The 6,199-nt window shown below is 42.6% G+C and overlaps 1 non-coding gene across 1 annotated transcript; it reads right to left on the bottom strand.

Moving 5' to 3' along the window:
* Window positions 1-1,778: 1,778 nt before the first annotated feature.
* On the bottom strand, window positions 1,779-1,916 carry LOC119935955. The gene has a single exon (XR_005453551.1). It is a non-coding gene; the product is annotated as a small nucleolar RNA SNORA7 (small nucleolar RNA).
* Window positions 1,917-6,199: the final 4,283 nt, after the last annotated feature.

The following is a 6,199-nucleotide window of genomic DNA, read 5'->3' as shown; positions in this document are numbered from 1 at the left end:
AATAATAATAATAATAATTGTATTCATTAAGTGCTTACTATGTGCCAGACACTGTACTAAATGCTGGGGAGGATACAAGCAAATCATGTGGGACCCAGTCCCTGTCCCACATTGAGCTCACAGTCTTTATCTCCATTGTACAGATGAGGGAACCGAGGCCCAGAAAAGTGAAGTGACTTGCCAGGGTCACAGAATAGACAAGTAGCAGAGTGGGGATTAGAATCCATATCCTTCTGACTCTCAGGCTCATGCTCTATCCACTAGGCTATGATGGTTCTTGAGAACCATCAGGGGCCTCCAATGGATACAGTAGCAGTATTCTGAGGGCTGGAGAAATCCCTGAGCAGGTCTCATTCTCTTTAGCTGTTCAGGACCCAAATTCAGCTGCCTCCAAGGATGCCATTCCCCAGGTCCCAGATTTGACTACTGTAGCTGCAGATTAAAGTCACTGCTACCTGATTAGGGCTCCCTAGCAGTTGGGAGGACTAGGGCTTTCTCCCCCAATTATCCAGGGGCAATCAATCAATCAATCAGATTTATTGAACACTCAATGGGTACAGAGCACTGTAGTATAAATACTTGGGAGAGCACAATACAATAACAAACAGACATATTCCCTGCCCCAAATGAGCTAATGGCCTAGAGGATTGGGTACAATTCCTGTCCCTCATGGGGCTCACAGTATAAGTAGGAGAGTGTAGGATTTAATCCCCATTTTACAGATGAAGAAACTGAGGGACAGAGAAGTTAAATGACTTGCCCAAGGTTACACAACAGACAAGTGGAAGAGCCAGGATTAGAACCCAGTTCCTCTGTCACTCAGGCCCTTACTCTTTCTACTATGCCACCCTGCTTCTTTTTCTTCCCTTTCATTACGGCTTTAAAATATTTCTTCTGAAAGCCCTTTTTATAGTAAGTACTTAACAAATACCTCAGTTATTATTATTATTTGATGTGGTAATGCTTGTATACCTATTGGAAGCAGTTGTAGCAGACAGACCAGCCCTCAGAGCAGCCTGGGTGAATCTCTTAGAGTAGAAACTTTGAGCTCCCAACACCAAGGGATCATCACACAGAACAGACTCCATAACTGCTGTTAATATTGATAGTGATAAGGAACTGTGAATAGCACCTGCAACAATGCAGTAAGAAACAATCTTTTCACTCTCTCACAATGTGCAAAGGCTAGTTGGTTACACATTACTCTTGGACTGCCAGTAGAGTCTCCCATTACGAACAGTGACTGAGACTCCAACCTGCCTGTGGACCTGCACAGTGGAATTGATTACAGTGAGGGTGATTTGTCCATCACCACTCAAGATGGCAATGCCAGCCGTGCACCTGCTGGGACAAAGAGTCCAACATCTGATAATTCTGCCATTTCAGTAGCCCCAATTTCAAACCCCAATGGACAGCTGAAGAGGTGAGTGTTCTAAGCCAGTATTCCTTTTCAAATGCCATCGAATCATTTCCGATCCATAGAAACTCCATGGATACACCCTCTCCAGAACGTCCCGTCTGCTGTCATAAAGTTGTCCTGGTATGTGTCTTGTCTTATCTTATGCCATCGAGTCGTTTCTGACCCATAGTGACACCACAGACACACCTCTCTCAGAATGCCCCGCTCTCCATCTGCAATCATTCTGGTGGTGTATCCATAGAGTTTTCTTGGTAAAAATACAGAAGTGGTTTACCATTGCCTCCTTCCGTGCAGTAAACTCAAGTCTCCACCCTCGATGCTCTCCCGCGCTGCTGCTGCCCAGCACAGTGGATTTTTGACTTTTAGCAAATTGCTTTCCATTCGCTAGCCACTGCCCAAGCTTGGAATGGAATGGCTGTGCTTCTGCTAGACTCTTCCTCCCATAGCCGAGGCTGGTAGAGTACTGGAAACTCTCCAGGTGTGAGTCTGAGAGGGGTCTGGTATGTGTATCCATAAAGTTTTCTTGGAAAAAGTACCCAAGTGGTTTATCATTTCCTTCTTCTGCACAGTAAAAACTTGAGTCTCTGCCATTGTCTTTGATCAGCGTTTTGATCACTTAACGATCAGCCTTTGACTCTTTCCCATGCTGCTGCTGCCCAGCACAGGTGAATCAACTTTGTCTGGTGATTCGGCTTAGACCTCTCCATTATGGGTAACCCTAATGAGAGAGTATCTCTCAATGGCATAGCTCTAAGCTTCATCAGCATATGCAAACTCTCCTGCAACCATAAGGCATCGATTCATAGGAGAGAAGCCAGTATTGCATGTCTTAATTATACAAAATAGTATTTCTAGTCCTCACTGCTTCCACTGTCCCTCAAAGTGGTTACAGATTGCTATGTATCATGGTGTATCTGTAACTCCAAAGATCAGTGATAAACAGGGTTCCAAGTTGAAAGGAAGAAATTATTTTTCCATACAGCTTTCTTTCTATTTTCTCTTGTTGTGGTTAGTTCTATGCTTTTCTCTTTTCACGGATTATAACTTGATCTGAATGCTGGTGAAACACTAGCCAACCAAGGCATGCTAGTCATCTGAAAAATATTTTGCCTTAAACGTTTTCTCAGTTACAGGAGTCACGGCAGACCCAGTTGTAATTAAGAATTGAAATTTAGTTAACTTTAAATTATTTTTTGTTAAGAATAACAAAAAAAGCCAATCCTTGCTTCAAGTAGGTATGAGAAACACACAGAATATGATAGACAGACCCAGAAAAATACCACACACAGGCACATGATTCATACACACACACACACACACACACACACAAATAAAGAAGTCTCTCTTGGACACACATAGATCAAGAAACAGATTAAGTATCTATCCAAAGGGAATAATAATAATAATTGTATCTGTGGATCAGTTACTATGTGTAAAACACTTTTCTAAGGGCTGGAGAAGATTTAGGTCAGGTATCAGATCAGACACAGTCCCTGTCCTCCACAGAGCTCAGAGTCTAACTAGACAGAAGGACAGAGGGTGAGTCTCCATTTTACAGATGAGGTAACTGAAGCACAGAGAAGTTAAGTGACTTGCTCAAAGTCACACAGCTGACAAGTGGCAGAGCCGGGGTTAGATCGATGTCTGACTCTCAAGTCCATGCTCTTTCCACTGAGCCATTCTCTAGTGTTCTAAGTGCTTAGGTAGATACAGTACAATCAGATTGGACACAGTCTCTACCCCACACAGGTCTCAGAGTCTAAGGGGGAGGGAGAACTGGGTTTTATTCTTGTTTTACAGTAAAGGAAATTGAGCCCTAGAAAGGTTAAATGACTTGCCCAAGGCCTCATAACAAGCAACTGGTAGAGCTAGGACAAGAACCCATACCTCCTGTCCTGTCCTGGATTCCACTGAGTTCCATTAAGCCATGCTGTTTAGTTTGGCTCCATTATTTCTCTATCTTCTGAGAAAATGTCAGTGCAAAGCACTATTCGAAAGCCATTTTCAGTTCAATATGACCTCATAAAACTTCTAAAACCAAATCTTTTGAATCAGGATCTCTTTATTCTTGGATTTTTCCAATTTCTGTTCTCAGGGTCACAAAGGTTTATTTTTCCAGGAACCTTCTAATAAATCTTACAGAAAATTTTCAGAAGTTTCTCTTCACATCTGTTCTAACCCAAGGCAGCAGCGTTGATGTGGTCATTTTATAAATGTAACTTTTCAACAGGCTAATATTCCAGTACCTCTGGAGCTCTATTAAAGACAGCTTGTCATTTAAATGAAAAAGGCACATTTAGAGAGTGGGACTTTAAGCTTTTGCAAGGTATAATTAAATAGGACTTCTTCACATATTGCAGTGGAAATTGGTTTTCCAGCTGTTCGCCATTTTGTCCTTAAGAATTAAATTTATGTTGGAGGGCATTTTCTGTGTGTGAAAGAGGGAATTCTAAAGATAGCTATCTTATTGTTTAAGTGAACAAAACCTTAAGTGAAAAGCAAGAGTAAGATTTGGATGGTGAATTTGTCCACATTCTTAAAAGGGGTTCTTTCCTAATGAAAGACACATTTGAGAGAGAAGGATGGAGACAGAATAGGGGGCTGAGGGAAGGAGAAGGAGAGATGAGGAGAAGGGAGAGAAAAGGAAAGAAGGAATCAGAGGGAGAGTGAGGGAAATAGGAGGAAGGAGAAAGGGAGAAAGAAAATTATAGCCTGTCAGTTCCTGAGGGCAACCCTAAAACAACCACAGAACAATAATAAAAGGGATAAGCACTTAATATTTTGTCCACCCTTAGGGATCTTTGCAATTCTCCTTAGTTGTCCTAAAACTTGTCCACAGTATAAATTGCCAAATGTCTGCTAAACTAAAACATGTATCAGCTTCTCATTATTAAACCACCACTGCACATCAGACCAACACGTGGCTACCACTTTGATGCTTTCAGATGCTCTGTGACAAAAGCTTTTTTATGACCTCTAGACTCTCAGTCATTCATTCATTCAATCATATTTATTGAGCGCTTAATCTGTGCAGGGAATTTCAGCTTCTTCTGGTCATGGAAAATGCCTCCCAATACCGTTTTATTATATCTCCCAAATAATAATAATAATGATGGTATTTGTAAAGCGCTTACTATGTGCCAAGCACTGTGCTAAGTTCTGCTATAGATACAAGGTAATCAGGTTGTCCCACTTGGGGCTCACAGTCGTAATCCCCATTTTACAGATGAGGTAACTGAGGCACAGAGAAGTTAAGGGACTTGCTCAAAGTCACACACCTGACAAGTGGCAGAGCCAGGGTTAGAACTCACGACCTCTGACTCTCAAGCCCGTGCTCTTTCCCCTAAGCCACGCTGCTTCTCTAGTGTTTGGCCTAGTGCTCTGCACATAGTAACACTCAATAAATACCATTGATTGAGTTAGTGATTGATTGATGACTGGGTTGGTCCAGCACCTAGCTATTATGAACATTTAAGAGATGATAAATAATAATCATTTTTAAAAACTTCCTTTTGGAATAAGGGTCTTTATCACACTCAGTCTTCTTGTATGACGAGTTTTATGACTAATAAGAATAATAATATAATGATGGTATTCATTAAGTCCTTAGTATGTGTCAAGCACTGTTCTAAGCACTGGGGTAGATACAAGCTAATCAAATTGAATGCAGTCCCTGTCCCGCAGGGGGCTCACAGTCCTATTCCCCATTTTACAGATGAGGTAACTGAGGCACAGAGAAATGAAGTGACTTGCCCAAAGTTACACAGCAGAGAAGTGGCAGACCTGAGATTAGAACTCAGTTCCTTCTTACCGCCAGGCCCCTGCTCTGTCCACTACGCCATGCTGCTTCCCATTGACTATTAAAAGGAGTTCAATTCTCCTGTTTTGCAACTAGGAAGATTAACAATAAGTTTCCAGGGCCCGGAAGGGAGAAATGTTGTTTTGTTGTTTTTTATTCCCCCATTCTGGATTCAGTTGTCCCTTACCTGGTTTATTCTAAAAATACATTTTAACATAGTATAAGGCCCAGCTGGAGCACACAAAAAGCCAAGTGACGGAATTTCTGGGGTTCCAGATCTCAAAGGCCAAGGGTCTAGCTGCTAGGGATTGTGGGCTCTCTTCTGGGGTGACCAGAAGGCCTGTGGGAGGCTGAATCTGGGCTGTTACCCCATGTCTCTCATCTGAGGAGTGCCCCACACTTTTGGCTAGCAGCAAAACAGCTCACTGTGCAGAAAATTTGCCTTGAGACTCTATTTGAAGGTAGGAATAAGGCACTGGAACCCCCTGAGCTGTTAGAGCCTTTCCTCCTATTGGGTCTCAGACCGTAACCAAGAGCTTCAGATCGGAGCTGATTATCAGTCGAATTGAGTACTTACTGTATGCAGAGCACTATAGTAAATGCTTGGTAGAGTCCAATACAACAGAATTAGTAGGCATGTTCACTGCCCATGAGGAGCTTACAGTCTAGAAGGGGAGGCAGACATTAATATAAAAAAAAATTGCATTTGACTTTGTGGGCTAGTGACATTTTGAAGCCTATTCCTTCTGGGTCACATCCCCTCTAAGTTCCTTTTGCCCACATGCTCTATGCTGGGTCTCAACACTCTTTAGGGGCAGCCTAGCATGGCCCAGTGGATAGATCACGGGCCTGGGAATCAGAAGGACCTGGGTTCTAATCCCAGCCCTGCCACTTGTCTGCGGTGTTACCTTGGGCAAGTCGCTTCAGTTCTCTGGGCCTCAGTTACCTCATCTGTAAAATGGGGATTAAAACTGTGAACC

The sequence above is a fragment of the Tachyglossus aculeatus genome, chromosome 12 (assembly GCF_015852505.1).
Source record: "Tachyglossus aculeatus isolate mTacAcu1 chromosome 12, mTacAcu1.pri, whole genome shotgun sequence".
In the NCBI taxonomy this organism is placed as follows: domain Eukaryota; kingdom Metazoa; phylum Chordata; class Mammalia; order Monotremata; family Tachyglossidae; genus Tachyglossus; species Tachyglossus aculeatus.
The sequence above is the reverse complement of the archived record's forward strand: the minus strand, read 5'-3'. Positions and strand labels throughout refer to the sequence as shown.